This window comes from Protopterus annectens, chromosome 14.part0 (assembly GCF_019279795.1).
Source record: "Protopterus annectens isolate FY-2018-M chromosome 14.part0, PAN1.0, whole genome shotgun sequence".
NCBI lineage: Eukaryota > Metazoa > Chordata > Ceratodontiformes > Protopteridae > Protopterus > Protopterus annectens.
In genome coordinates this window covers 790,976,515-790,991,969 of record NC_056748.1, presented here as the reverse complement: position 1 = coordinate 790,991,969, position 15,455 = coordinate 790,976,515, and the positions used below count along the sequence as shown (strand labels likewise).

The 15,455-nt window shown below is 45.8% G+C and overlaps 1 protein-coding gene across 2 annotated transcripts in view; it reads left to right on the top strand.

Annotated features, from left to right (window-relative positions):
* SEMA4G (semaphorin 4G) overlaps window positions 1-15,455 on the top strand; it is a 1,755,375-nt gene that overhangs the window by 1,342,599 nt on the left and 397,321 nt on the right. The window lies entirely within an intron of this gene.

Here is a 15,455-nt window from a genome sequence, read left to right as displayed (position 1 = left end):
GAAAAAAGGAGTATCCTTGTACTTCATACTGTTGCTGTTTTAGTCCCTCATGAAAATGGCTGATGATGATAGAATAGAAAATAAAACAAAATACCTTATCTGAAGTAGTTAACTTCATTTGGTCTACAACCTGTGGGTATCGGATCCAATTCGGATCCAAGCCGGCAGCTTTCCAAGCTTACAGATCTGAGCTCCAAGCTCCTCCCCCATACCCATAATACCCTGCTACCTCCTTATAACCCCCAGATCTCGTTTGCCGCGGCTTAAGATAGCTTCTCAGAACGAGCTCCGAGTTGGTTTGTGATTAGTTTAATAATAGAATTCTTATTTTTCACTATATTTCCCTTTGTGTGTGTGTGAACCTCAGGTAGTTTATCATACTGGTTCCTGTTTCTTTAGCTGTAGTTTATTTAATTGTTTAGTCAGCTAGTTCCCCTCCCCCACTAGAGTGTTTGAAGGCGTGTGCTTCTTCCTTTTTCCTTTACAATGGCCGAAGGCCCTAAGGCCATTTTTTCTAAATGCACCGAGTGTGGTCATAAGCTGTCCCCAGCAGATGGCCACACTCTGTGTGTGTTATGCCTGGATGTGGAACACCTTTCCACATGCTGCACTGTTTGTGCAGCCTTTAATCCCAGAGCATTAAAAGACAGAAAGGCCAAGCTGATTTTGGCGGGCCTTCTGCCACCAGAATCTTCTTCGGCTTCTGCTGTGGTGCCAGCCGTTACCATGGCTGTCCCACCTGCCACTCCCGATCCCCTGGCCGGGACTCAACCTCCCTCTTTAGCCCAGGAGGAAAGGGAGGGCAGAAAAAAGGATAAGAGAGACAGGGAGAGAGAAAGAGAGAAACACCGGAGCCATAAAAGGCGATCGGAGTCTACTCCCTCGGCTCCACCACCTAAAGTTGCTGCTTCTCCCTTGAAGGTCTCTGAGTCTACCCTGTCTCGGCTCTGCTCCCCTCTTTTCTCCCCGGAGCCGGAGGAGGAGACTCTGTCACCTTCTAGGTCATCAAGGCGACCTTCCTGGCCGCCTTCGGTGGCTTCTAGTAGGTCTACTAGGAGTTTGTCAGACGCAGATATGGATCGGATGATGCGTCGATTTTTGCAGGCTCAAATGCAGTTGGGAGTGCTCGTGCCCCCCCCCCCCACTGAGGGGGAGATCAACACCCTTTTTTGCCCCTATTGCTCCTTCTCTGACCCACTTTCGGGTCTCAGAGCTGTCGGATCCAGTTAGCTTCGGAGCCGGGGTGGGGCTGGCGCCGACAGCGTTTACGTCTTCGACGCCGACCATGCCCTCGGGTCTGTCGGATCCAGGATTCTTGTCGGATCCAAGCTCTCGGAGCCATGGGGCGGGCGTCTGATCCGGAGGGGCTAGTGGAACTTCGGCTCCGTCCAGGTCGGGTCACAGTACCCTTTGGGATCCGATCGGGACGCCTTCGGCACCAATCCGTACGTTGGAGCCGAGGGAACTGCTCGCGGTTCCAAGGGAGAGCAGTTCACCATCGGCATTCGATGTAGAGAGGGTCCTCTCGAGGGACTCGAGACCCCTGGTTCTTGAACCGGACCAGCCCATCGCTCCCATGCAGTTGAGCCTATCCTCCATCGTCCGACCCCAGGGACAGCCTGCGCTTACGTCCCAGATGGTTCCCTTGGAGGAAGAGGACATGGCTGGTGAGGCCTCTTTGGACAGCCCCCCCCCCCCCCCGAGGAGGTGCCTCACAAGCGGAAGTGCAAGAGGAGGCACTTGGACTCACCTGAGTCCCTCACGGAGGACACGGACTTGGAGGAAGGGGAAGGTTCCCCCAGATCACCCCCTGAAGACGTCTCCTTTGGAGACATCATAGAAATGTTACGCATCAGCGGAGTGTGGTCCGCCCAGAAGCCTTCCTCGGACGAGTCCGTGTTTCTGGAGGCATTTGATGCAGGCCCATCTACCTCTTGGGTGCCCCCCCCCAACCCCCTGGTAGATCTTATTACTAAGGGCGTGGAAGGAGCCGGACACTGTGGAGCCGATCCCCAAATGTCCCGACAAAATACTCAGCCCCCCCTCGGACAAGGTATGTTGGAGTAAGGGTCCCCCTGTGGATGCTGTGGTGGTGGCGGCAGCCACCAAGGAGGAACAAGCACAGGAGAGTTCCTCGGTGCATTCTCCAGATAAGGATTCTCAGATGATGGACCGTTTGGGAAAGTGGATGATCTCTTCAGCGACCTTCTCGGTAAGGTCTCTGAATTACATGGCACATGTTATTCGACTCCAGTGGGACCTGATTAAGGAGTACACTGGATCACCCCCAGAATCCATGTCGGCCGAGGACAAGAGTACATTCTCGTCCTGAATGGTCACTCTCAAGTCGATCACAAACACATCCATGCGGCTCCTCTCCCATGCCACGGAGGGAGTGGCTAGGGCTAGCGGAACGGGTGTCATCTTACGAAGACAGGCCTGGCTCCGTCTTTGCGACTTTGCGGAACCCTTTAAGGCATCCTTCGCAAATGCCCCTTATGACGGTTCAATGCTCTTTGGCAAGACCGTCTGCGACATGCTTCTCCAGAGCGAGAAAGACGGGAAGACGTTGTCTGCCGTCAGGATCTGCTTCTCGGCTCCCCAGAGGTCCTATTCCAGGAACCAAAAGGGACAGAAGAAGATGTGATTCCGGAAAACTCAACAACTCCGTTTCACTCCGGAGACCTCGTCCTTCAGAGGTGGACGCAGGCCCAGAGGCAGAGGGGGCCCAAAGAACTTTGGGTCGAGAGAACCTTTCTCAGACCGACCCGCGCAGCAGCCCTGAGGGGTTGCCCGACTGCTCTTCTCTGGAGGCAGTTGCGGGGGCGCTTCTCGGAACACCTAGCCAAATGGGAGTCCATCACCGCAGATCGCTGGGTGCTCCGAATTGTATCCAGAGGATATTCAATCCCCTTCTTAACCTACCCTCCTCGATCAAGAGGAATCCCCGATGTCCCACCCAGCCAGAGGGATGCAGCAGGTATAGAAATTCAAGGGCTGCTAAGAAAAAGAGCAATCCAGCCCGTCCCCCCAGAGCAGTCTGGATTAGGGTTTTACTCCAGGTTCTTTTTGGTGCCAAAAAAGACGGGGGACCTAAGACCCATACTCGACCTATCAACACTGAACCTGTCAGTACCCAAAGAGAAATTCCGGATAGTCACTATTCAATCCATTCTCCCACTGTTACAGGAGAACGACTGGATGTGCTCGATAGACCTCCAAGACGCATACTACCACATTCTTATGGACAGACGATCCAGGAGGTTTCTCCGCTTTCGGCTAGGAACCAGTCATTACCAGTTCAGGGTCCTACCCTTTGGTCTCACCACAGCCCCCAGGGTGTTTACCAAGGTCATGGCAGTAGTAGCGGCCCACCTGAGACTTCAGGGCATACAGGTCTTTCCATACCTGGACGACTGGCTCCTTACCGCCCCCACCAGGCATCAACTTTGCTCAAACAGAGATTACCTGTTACAACTAGCTCACCAACTAGGGATCTCAGTCAACCTCAGGAAATCATCTCTGCAACCCACTCAAATTTTGGATTTCATAGTGGCCAGGATAGACACGACACAATCCAGAATTTTCTTGACAACCGACAGGCTACGCAATCTTTGCCTCCAAATCTTGGACCTCTTACAGTCTCCTGCGCCACCTGCCATATTGGTCCTGAAGGCCCTGGGATCCATGGTGGCTGCCATCACTCTATCCCCGTTCGCCCGTCTGAAAATGAGAATCTTTCGATGGACTCAAGTGCAATGGTCTATTCTTTTTCAACCCCTATCTACCCCTATTCCTCTCAGCAGGGTGTGCAAGGAGTCGCTTCTCTGGTAGCTTCATTCCAAAGACCTTCGGGAAGGACGTCCTTTCGTCCTACCTCCCCCACAAGTCACGTTGACCACGGACGCATCTCTCCACGGGTGGGGGGGCATTACAGGGGCAGATCCGTCCAAGGCACGTGGACTCCCACAGAGACCTCACTGCATATCAGTGTACTGGAGATGAGGGCAGTGCTTTTAGCATTGCAGGCTCTCCATCACCTTCTTCCTCCAGGTACGATTGCAATCCAATCGGACAACATGTCTGTAGTCTGGTACATAAACAAATAAGGGGGAACCAGATCCTGTCCTCTTTGCAGGGAGGCCATGAGAGTGTGGGAATGGGTGATCTCCACCAACCGCTTTCTCATAGCAATGCACATTCCGGGTCGGTCAGACATCTTGGCAGACAGGTTGAGTCGAACAATTCTCTCACCTTATGAGTGGTCTCTGAACTCAACAGTCGCGAACCAGATATTCCTCGCCTGGGGACAACCTTGCTGCGATCTCTTCACTTTGCCTTCAAACACAAAGTGCAGCGAGTTCTTCGCTCTGATTCCCCCACCAGGGGAAGCCCCCAGAGATGCTCTAGTTCATGCTTGGACATCCGGTCTTCTGTATGCTTATCCCCCTCTTCCCTTGATAACAAAGTTCCTACAGAAAGCTCGTCGGTTGGGGAGCAGAGTTATCCTCATAGCCCCATTATGGCCTCGCCAGACCTGGTTCCCTTACTTACGGTCTCTCTCATCTAGTACATCCTCCCTGGATCCTAGATCCCAGTCCGGATCTGATTTCCCATCCACTGGGGCTCAAGACCCCCGACCTGGGTCACCTCAAGCTCTCAGCTTGGTTGATCCAGTTCCCCTAATGGCTAGGACTCCCGGATTATCCTCCTCTGTTAAGGCCATCCTATTGGCCGCGCACAAACCATCCACCAGAAAGATCTACAAGAGTAAATGGAAATGTTTTTCCCTCTGGGCAGAGATGATGAATCTAGATCCTTTCACGGCCCCAGTCATAGCAGTCATTGACTTTCTTTCACATATTTTTCAGCAGGGAGCTAGTGCGTCCACTATTCAAGTCCAACTGGCAGCTATCTCCCACTATCACATAGGTAACAATTCAGGACCCCTGGCTTCATCCAAGATCTGTAAATCATTCATGAAAGGAGCCTTCTTGTTACGATCCCCGATCAGAGATACAGTACCTCCATGGGATCTTACTATAGTTCTTCAAGCTTTAATTGGGTCCCCATTTGAACTGGCGGCCACAGTGGAATTAAAGTATGTATCTTGGAAGACAATCTTCTTGATTGCCATTACTTCCGCCAGGAGAATTTCGGAGCTTCATGCTCTGTGCTGTAAACCTCCATACATTATTTTTCATAAGGACAGGGTCTCCCTCAGGACCAATCCCTCCTTCCTGCCCAAAGTATCCTCAGAGGCCAATATCAATCAGTCTATCAATCTACCGGTCTTCTTTCCATACTTTCAGAATAAAGGAGAGTACAGACTCCATTGTTTAGATGTTCACAGACAACTACGTTTCTACCTGAATAGAACAGCAGATATCAGAAAATCTGATCAACTTTTTGTGTCCTTTGCAAAATCACGTTTTGGGAAGCCAGTCACTAAAGTTACATTAGCGAGGTGGATCTCCCAATGTATTCTCCTCGCCTACAAAAGTTCTGGTCGTCCTGAGCCCCTACACGTGCGAGCCCACTCTACACGATCTATGGCTACCTCTGCGGCATTTTGGTCAAGGGTCTCGTTAGATGACATTTGTGCAGCAGCAACTTGGGCATCTTCACATACCTTCATTTCAAACTATAAATTGGATCTCATATCCAGAGGACACACTTCTTTTGGCTCTGCAGTGCTCCATAATATCCTTCCATAAGGACCTCCCAAGTTACTGGTAGCTGGGGACTCATTCCCACAGGTTGTAGACCAAATGAAGTTAACTACTTCAGATAAAGAAGTTATGTGCTCACCATAACATTCCATCTGAGTAGGTAACTTCATTTGTCTGCAACCAACCCTCCCTCCTTCCCCCGGACCTATTGTTTGCTAGTTACGAGCCTGTGTATACCTTGTTCAGTCATCACCATTGCAAAGTGATAAGGGTTACTAGGTTATAGAAACTTTCTATTGCCTTCTCTGGCAAACTCGATCTGAGGGTTACAAGGAGGTAGCAAGGTATTATGGGTAAGGGGCAGGAGCTTGGAGCTCGGATCTGTAAGCTTGGAAAGCTGCCGGCTCGGATCCGATACCCACAGGTTGCAGACAAATGAAGTTACCTACTCAGATGGAACGTTATGGTGGGTACATAACTTCTTTTTCCATCTGTGCCTTCTTCAGAAATATGTTGAAATGCAAAAATATACAGAGTTAGCTTATTGTCTGTGAAGGACACCAAAGGATGAAGTAGCAGTTCTAGCATTTATTTTGTTTGCAGCATATATTCATATTTTGTCTTGTTAAAATAATAGGCACTGCTGCTTTTCATTTCCCTGATTAAAGGATTTATCTGAATTGGTAAGTAGAGCAAAGCAGGGCAGTTCAGTCTGTTCCATCTTCCCTCATACCCTAATTATTAGTGATTTTTAAACACCTTTATTGAATTATCACTTAAGACATAGATTCATACATGCACATATTAATAGAAAAGAAAGTAAATCATATTAATATGTTTTACATTTACATGTTCTATACAACATGCTTTCTTTTTTTTTATAACAACTGTCATTCACTCCAGCATTTATATAAAGTGCTCAGTTTTGGTCTTCCCTTAAACTTCACCCCTCTTCTTGAATATTATTCTGCATATATTGTTCCTACAAATCCCTTTTTATTTCTTTGTAATTTGCTCCTTCCTTTATTACAGATCCCACTCCCAATTCTTTTATCTCTTATACAACATTCATTACTTCAAATCCAGTTGGTTTAGGTTTTGATTTCCATTTTCCTAGTAATTGCTTTTTTTGCAGATAGTGGAATTAAACTTAAGACCTCACTATGTTTAAGCAATTCAGACCCAGCTCAAAAGACTTATTTCCTTGGTAACAGCCATTTGCTCCACCAATATGTCTGTATTTTGTAAAGGATTTTTAAAACCTGCCAACTCATTATACTTGCAAAAGCATGTTACAAATTGCCACTTTCTTCTCCATCACACCTCCAGCATTTGATATCCATTTTAGGAAAAGTTATGTGAAGTCTGCTTGGGGTATAAAAATACCTAAGCAAACACTTCCAAGCAAAAAGTATACATTTTATCGACTTAGTTGCAAATTTGAGAGCCATATACATGCCCTCCTGTCATTCCCCTGTAAATTGCTTTTCAAGTCCTCCTTTCTAATCTTTTCTAACATCCTGTGGTCAACTCTTATAGTTGTCACGCAATATTTTATATATGACCTACTAATTATTCTTTCTTAGACCAGCTCCTTTTACAGATTCCGCGAAAAACTCTGCTAGAAAAGGTCAGTTATTAGCATTATTTTAGGATGAAATTGGAGCCCTGAAATTTATTTTACTTTAGTTTGTTGACTGGGGTAGTGGACTAATCCACTGTGGACCCATTTTAGTCACACCCCAGGAATTGTATCAGGAATGAAATGAAGTACAGTGATACAGTGGTATAAAACAATAAGTTTAAATAAGCACAAAGGAAACATTAATGAAGTATTAGCATTCAGGAAAACATAGTGATAAATAGCATCTGTGAATCTCCAGTGAGTGATAAATAGCATCTGTGAAACTCCAGTGAGTAATTACTGCAGGTATGAAATGTAAAATATGTACTTAAGCAAACTGTGATAAGGAGTTAAATTGAATTATAGGGAGAGACAAATTAGAGGTTATTAGAAAAGGAGGGTAGAGAAGAGTGGGATTAGTATGAAAGAGGTTGCTGGTAGGCAAGAGGCAAGGAAGGAAAAGGAGAAGCACTTTAGGATAGTGTTAAATCAGAAAGTCAGTAAAACTGGAGCAGAAGAAGAGTTGAAAAAAGAACCTGGCTGGAGAAAATGTTATAGTAGAATGAAGCATGTGGATTCAGCCCTCATTCTTGTGTGAGTACGTAGTTGGTCTCTGAATTTACTGTGTTTTACTGTTCGGTGGATTTCAGCTGGAAGCGAGTCCCACAGTTTGGGTGCAAGGATTGAAAAAGCATGCTATGTGCATAAAAATACAGTTCCTACATCTGTCGATGTTTGTGAAGGAGATAAGTTGTTTCTGTAGTTGATCATTCTGTGACTTGAGGGATTGTGGATTCTTTATGAAGTCTTTTGTGGACAAGGCTTGGGAGAAGTAGATGTTCTTCGTGTTTCACTGTTGCATTTATTACATTTGGGCTGTCTGCCTGCAGGTAGCCCTCAACTGGCTTGAATACCAGAGTCTTGGATTCCTGCATCGGATGCTGTCCCTCCTTCCATGACGACGGGGGGTATAAAACATGCAGCTGACGCCTTTACATCAGTCTTTCTTGCCGAGCGGTGCCAGAAGCAGTTTGCAAGTGCCGGTCGGCCGACTCCTGAAATTTTCGTTTTCGAGTTTTAGAACCGAAGTCTTCAAAAAAGCTAAGTACCCCGTTGGGGATCCTTTTTCTTGCTCTTAAACCGATGTCAGTAAAAGTTAACAATTGTATTACCTGTGGAAAGCAAATACCTCATAAAGATTTTCATTCGTACTGCATTCCTTGCTTAGGTCCAGACCACAACGTCCCTCGCTGTCGGTTTTGTTACTTATTCAACCCCCGAACTATTCGTCGTTGGGCAATTTTTGCAGCAAATTATTTTGTTACTCGGTTTAACTATCCAGAAATGGCTTCGGTAAGCCATTTGACTACCGATATTCCAAAAAACGTAAAGATAAAGACAGAGACGGAATGCATAGGTCCAAAACTACCGACTACTCTTCTGTTAAGCTAATCACCAGTTTGCCAGTACTCAGTGAGGCACTTTGGCAGCCCCTGATACCCGCTACTTCAGATTCGTAGGCCTCTGCTGAGACCCTTTCAGAGTCCAGTATGCCGCAAGATGCCTCTTCGACTATGGAACCTGCGGATGTCTCTACCTTGGATAGGTCTAGAGCCACTGTGCAGGCACCAGCTTCTGAGGATGTATTCAGTTTACAGACTTGCATTTCAAACCAACGCCGTCTTCTTCAAGGCCTAAAACTCGACCCACGCTTAGAAAACAGATGTTCAAACTGCATGGTCAGGCCCATATGCCAAAAACAAATGATAAAAATGGCTGAAGACCTTATTACTTTAATAGTGGAAGTCAGCCTTCCCCCTCTAAGAGACCTAGAACTGATTTTCCTTCTGATTCTTCTGATCAGGATTCTGAAATTTCTGTTTCTTCTGATTGTCAGGATTTGCCCTTATCTACCTATGAGGATTCTGATGCAGAGGATTCCATTCCCTCTGCTTCCCCTCCAGAAGATTTTTCTTTTGGTGAAACCTTGCACTGTCTTAGGGAGCATTTCCGCTGGGAAAGCCAGGATTACTCTAACTCCAAAAAGAGGCTTAGGGAATTCTTACTCCTCCCTCAACACAGGCCTTTAGCTATCCCTCCTGTTCTGGACATTGTGGATGATGCCTTCTTGGAATCTAGCCTGGCCCCAGACTCTTTACCTCCAGCTCCCAGAAAACCTGACAGGTATTACAGAGTACCTGACTCTCATAAGTTTCTCTTCAGAAATCCTACTGCGGATCCAGAGAAAAGGCATTAAGGCTACTACTGCTAAAAACCCTACCCCTGTGATAGAGATTCCAGGGCCTTGGACAGATTGGGTAAGAAGGTATGTACTTCTGCTTCTTTGGCCATTAGGGCCTTAAACTGCCAGTTTCATATGTTAAAGTATCAACAACATATGAGACTTCTTAAACAGAAAATGATGTTGATTCCTGACTGTGCTGAACATAAAGAATTACAAGATTTAATGCATTCTGCTGAACAAGTTGGTAAACATATTTTGCATTGTGGTTTTGATTCTTTAGAACATCTTGCAGGGCTGCTGTCACTGGGTCTGTACTTAGAAGGCATGCTTGGCTTAAGGAGCAAAACTTGCCAGATTATGTTAAAGCTAAATTACTGGATGCTTCCTTAAACCAAGACCGCCTGTTTGGCAACAAAGCAGAAAAAGTCCTTAAAAAGATGGAGGAAAAAGCGAAATCTATGCAAACTGTTAAAGATTTCCTGCAAGTACAGCCTCCCAGATTTAGTTGGCATTGGCCTTCTAAGAATTGGTCCTTTCTAGTCTCTTCCAGGCCGTCTCAGCCCAAACCCAGGAACAGCAGACCACCTAGGCTATAGTCTCGAGGTACACACAGGCCTAAGCAGTGGGGAGCTCCCACTTCCAAAGCTGGAAGTAGTAAGACTCCCCCCTATGCAAAAATGTCACAGTGACTTAACCTTAACCCTTCCAAGCTCTGCTCATCTGCCTGCTCCCTTAGGGGGAAAGATCGCCCTGCATGCAAAAAACTGGGAAGTCATTACTCAGGACAAATGGGTTTTAAATGTAGTCTTCCAAAGATACAGATTCCACTTCCACACCTTACCATCCCCAAACGGTTGGCCAGACCTACCCCCAAATCAGTGGGCAGAGGCTTAACAGCAGGTTCTCTCCCTTTTAAGTATCAGGGCTATTCAACCTGTCCCAGCAGAAGAAAGGGGACAAGGTTTTTACTCAAGACTTTTCCTGGTACCCAGAAAAGACAGCTCCTGGCTTCCTATCCTGGATCTCTATTCTAAACACCTTTTTGGTAATCCAAAAATTCAAAATGCTAAAACTTCAACAGCTGCTTCCTGTGCTAGTCAAAGATGTCTGGTTGGCAACCTTGGACTTAAAGGAAGCTTACCTGCACATTCCAATAAGGAAATCGTGCAGAAAATACCTACGCTTCAGAGCAGGCTCCATGCACTATCAGTTCTCTGCACTTCCGTTTGGCTTATCTACTGCGCCCATGGTATTCACAAAGTGTCTAGCTCCAGTCATTGCATTTTGTAGGCAGAGAAATATTCAAATATACCCATACTTGGACGATTGTCTGATTCAGGCAGAAAGCCAGTACATACTATTAAAACATCTGGCATTTGTAAAGAAACTTCTAAACTCGGTGGGGTACACCATAACCAAAAAAAATCTCATCTGGTACCCTGCCAACAAATTGTATTCGTGGGAGCAAACTTGAACACAACTTCCCAGATGGCTTACCTCACGCCAGAGAAACAAGTTTATTTGACAGCCTACTTCAAACTACTGGCCACAAAGACCCAGATATCTGCAAGGAAATTCCTGCAAGCCCTGAGGTTCATGGCCCCTTGCATTCTACTAATTCCATATGCAAGACTGCATATGAGGAAACTACAATGGTATCTAAAAAGCCTATGGTGCCAACATTCTCAGGACCTGAAATCAATGATTCCTATCATTCCTTGTATAAAGACAGAGTTCCTTTGGTGGGCAGAGGCCTGCCACCTCAGCAATGGGCTCCCTTTCAATCTACCCCCTGCTGCCCAAACCCTGACTACAGACGCATCAGACTGTGCATGGGGGGGCTCACTTGGCAGGACGGTGCACTCAGGGCAAATGGAACCAGAGTCAGATGCACCTGCATATCAACCAAACAGAAATGTTAGCTGTACAGAATTCCTTGACAGCCTTCAAAAATCACATTCTTCCAGGACAATTATTGGTAAAGACAGACAACACCACAGTTATGTGGTACATAAACAGGCAGGGGAGAACCCACTCCTACCCTCTCTGCAGACTAGCCATGGCTCTGTGGAACACAGCCTTGAGCTACCAAGTGCACCTATAAGCTCAATTCCTGCCAGGCAAGCTAAATTCACTGGCAGATGACCTAAGCAGAAATCTCATGGGGCCCACACAAATGGAAACTGGAACTAAAAATATTCATCCTCTTGAGGAACAAATGGGGGATTCCAGAGATGGACCTGTTTGCCTCCCCTCAGAACTACCAATTGGAGAAATTCTGCAACCGGACTCCCCACAGTCAAGCTTGGAAAGTGGATGCCCTGTCCTTTACCTGAGAAAGCCTTTCAGTTTATGCCTTTCACCCTCTGCCTCTCCTCTCGAAAGTTCTGCTAAAGAGCAAACAGAACAAACCAAGGACAATACTAATTGCACCAGACTGGCCTCACCAGCACTGGTACCCCCTCTTGCGCAGTATGATACTGCTGGATCCATGGCACCTACCTCATACACCTTCCTTGCTGTCCCAGCAGGTGGGCCAGATCCTACACCCTCCGCTTCAAACCCCGAACCTTTGCAGCATGGCGAATTCCTTGAGCTCTCCAATAGCATCTCTCAGTAAGCAGGTGCTAGATGTAATTCTGGAAGCAAGGGGACCTAGTACTAGAAAATCCTATGCTGAAAAGTGGAAAAGATACTGTTCCCGGAGACAGACTCAGGGGATGGGCACTACGGTGCCCAGCTTACCTCATATCCTTCAGTACTTAACAGAAATGCTCCACAGGGGCCTATCCTTCTTCTCAATTAAAAATTCATGCCTCTGCCATCTCAGTACATTATAATACTGAACCATCCCTCTTCTCTCACCCCGTTAAAACAATTCCTCAGAGAGGCTAAAAATTTAAGACCCCCCCCCCAGGTGAGCCCCCACTCCAGCCTGGGACCTTAACTTTGTATTGGAAAAGCTCACTCTCCCTCCATTTGAACCAGCTGCTACTGCAGAGTTGAAATTCCTTTCTTGGAAAACAGCCTTCCTTCTAGCCATCACTTCAGCAAGAAGTGTGTCTGAATTACAGGCCCTCATGGCAGTGGAGCCCTTCATTATCTTCCATGCAGACAGGAACCATCCCTCTTCTCTCACCCCGTTAAAACAATTCCTCAGAGAGGCTAAAAATTTAAGACCCCCCCCCCCCCCAGGTGAGCCCCCACTCCAGCCTGGGACCTTAACTTTGTATTGGAAAAGCTCACTCTCCCTCCATTTGAACCAGCTGCTACTGCAGAGTTGAAATTCCTTTCTTGGAAAACAGCCTTCCTTCTAGCCATCACTTCAGCAAGAAGTGTGTCTGAATTACAGGCCCTCATGGCAGTGGAGCCCTTCATTATCTTCCATGCAGACAGGATTTCCCTCAGGACCAATCCTTCCTTTATGCCCAAGGTTGTGTCTAGTGTGGCCCTTAATCAGTCCATTCATTTGCCCACCTGTTTCCCGAATCCACAAATCAAAGGTCAGAGAATACTGCACTCTTTGGACGTGCACAGACAACTTAGATTTTATTTGGACAGGACTAAGCCTCTCAGAAAATCTGAACAGCTGCTAGTTGCCTTTGCTGCAGGGGCAGAGGGGAAGGCCATTTCAAAGTAAACCATTTCTAAATGGATAGCCCATTGCATTCATTTCTGCTATAAGCACCATGGAAAACTTATCCCACAGGGGATTAGATCACATTCCACCAGGGCTGCATCTACCTCTACAGCCTTTCTCAGAAGAGTTCCTACCAGGGACATCCTAGAAGCTGCTACCTGGAGCTCTGTACATACCTTCACCAAGCATTACCATATGCCTATTTTTTCTAAATCCAGAGCTGGTTTCACCACTGCAGTTTTGCAGGGCTTAATAGCCGGCCCTAATACTCTCTAATTTCCTCCTCCCGTCCTTAGCTTTGGGAATCAACCCAAATGTAATGACTGCAACAGTGAAACACGAAGAACATAGTACAGTTGTGTACACTTACCATAATTGTAGATGTTCGAGTGTATTCACTGCTGCAGTCCTGGTTACCCTCCCTCCAGCCCCCCTGACTTCTCTTTGCTGTACCTTTCCTTCTTGTTTGGTGTATTTGTTTTTTGTTGTAGGTGTAACATAACATATAATTGCACCCTATTATGGGGACACCTGACATCTGGGACAAGAAAAACTGATGTAATGGTATCAGCTGCATGTTTTATACCCCTGACGTTGTGGAAGGAGGGATAACATCCGACGCAGGAATCCAAGACTATGGTTTTCAGGCCGGCTGAGTGCTACCTGCAGGCAGATGATCCAAATGTAATGACTGCAACAGTGAATACACTCGAACATCTACATTTATGGTAAGTGTACACAACTGTACTATCTGCACAGTCCTTTAGAGGAAGCTATTCACATTGAGAGCATTACAGTGATGATCATTTGTAGGAGACAGAAAGAGGGAAGCATGAATTGGCAGATTTTGTTTGAGAGGGTTTATAAGATTTTGAGGTTTTCATTAGAGGCACAGACTAGGAGTGTAAGGGCATAGTCAAGATGAGGCATTTGGACATTTGCACATATTGCCTTTTTCCTTAGTGTGTGTGTACTGTTTCATGCAACCAAAGAGGGTATGTTTGGTTTTGGTTTTATGTTGTCATTGTCCTTTGACATATTTAAACTAGGATCTAATGTTACTCTCAGTTATTTAAAGGCAACAGTTACTTCCATTGGTTGATGAAAGGGAAGTAGTAAAGTTTGCTCAGCTTTTGTAGAATGTCGAAGGCCTGTGTCAGACCTTTGTAAATGTTGGTGAGTATGGTGCCAGTTATAGCATAGAGCTGTTTAGGTACTTCAGTCTTTGATAAAAGCATGCTGATGAGAGGGGAGAGAGTATTGTATTGGTAAAGGAAAACGGTAAGTTGGGTGTATTCTGCTTTATCTAGCAATTTATCCAGATAGGGTAGGAGAGAGATGTCACATATCAGTGGCATTAGATTGTTTAGCAGTTTTAAGGATGGGGTGATATTAGCTTTTTGCAATTTGTCAGGGAAGATTTGCTCGGACAATAACAGGTTGACTGCATAGTGGCATACCTCCCAACCTCTTAGAGCAAGAAATCTGGACAAAGCCATAAATAAACGTGGGACAAAGGCCCAAAAATAGGGGCAATTTTTAAATATTGCTATTAGAAACTTAGAAATTTGATAGAATAGCAGGTTTTATATTAACATGGATTTTCTGAATGATATGAAGTCTGAAACTCAAATGACTGTCATTATTTTCTAACTTCAGTTTTTAATGATTTACCACTAATTTGCCAAATTTTTTTGAAAAATGAACCAAAAATATGAGGCCAAAATCTGGACATTCTGTGAAAATCTGTACAGTTGAGAGGTACGCCTAGTGGACAAATGTTGGTATGAGGTCTCTGTAGTTCTTGAGGAACCAAAGGATGATTCCAGTTCAGTCTGAGCTGATGGGCCCTTATTGAGTAATGATTGCATTAGGGCATGTGTTGAGGAGTTGCAGAATAGTTAGTTGGAGTAAATGCGGGAGAGATATTGGTGAACTATGAGACAAAGTTGGAGGTGGTTATAATGTGTGTTACTTGCTGAGCTTTGCTTTGGCAATCAGGTGATTATCCTCTTTCCAGAGCTGTCTGTGGTTGAAGTAGGTGGAGGATTTGTATGTTGTATAGGTAGCTAGTTTTAGTCCTCCTGATTAATGTTATGATTCATTGTATACCTGTGTGTATGCGTCTTGATCTTGTGGAATTTTTTTTTTTTGGTATTCATTCCTTTTAGGCCCTGTCTGTTTGAGTAAGTGTCAAAGTTCAGATGCCGCTGTGGAGGACGAGTTGCTTTGTATAATCTAAATCTATTGGTGAAGAGCTTTTTTTTGTACATC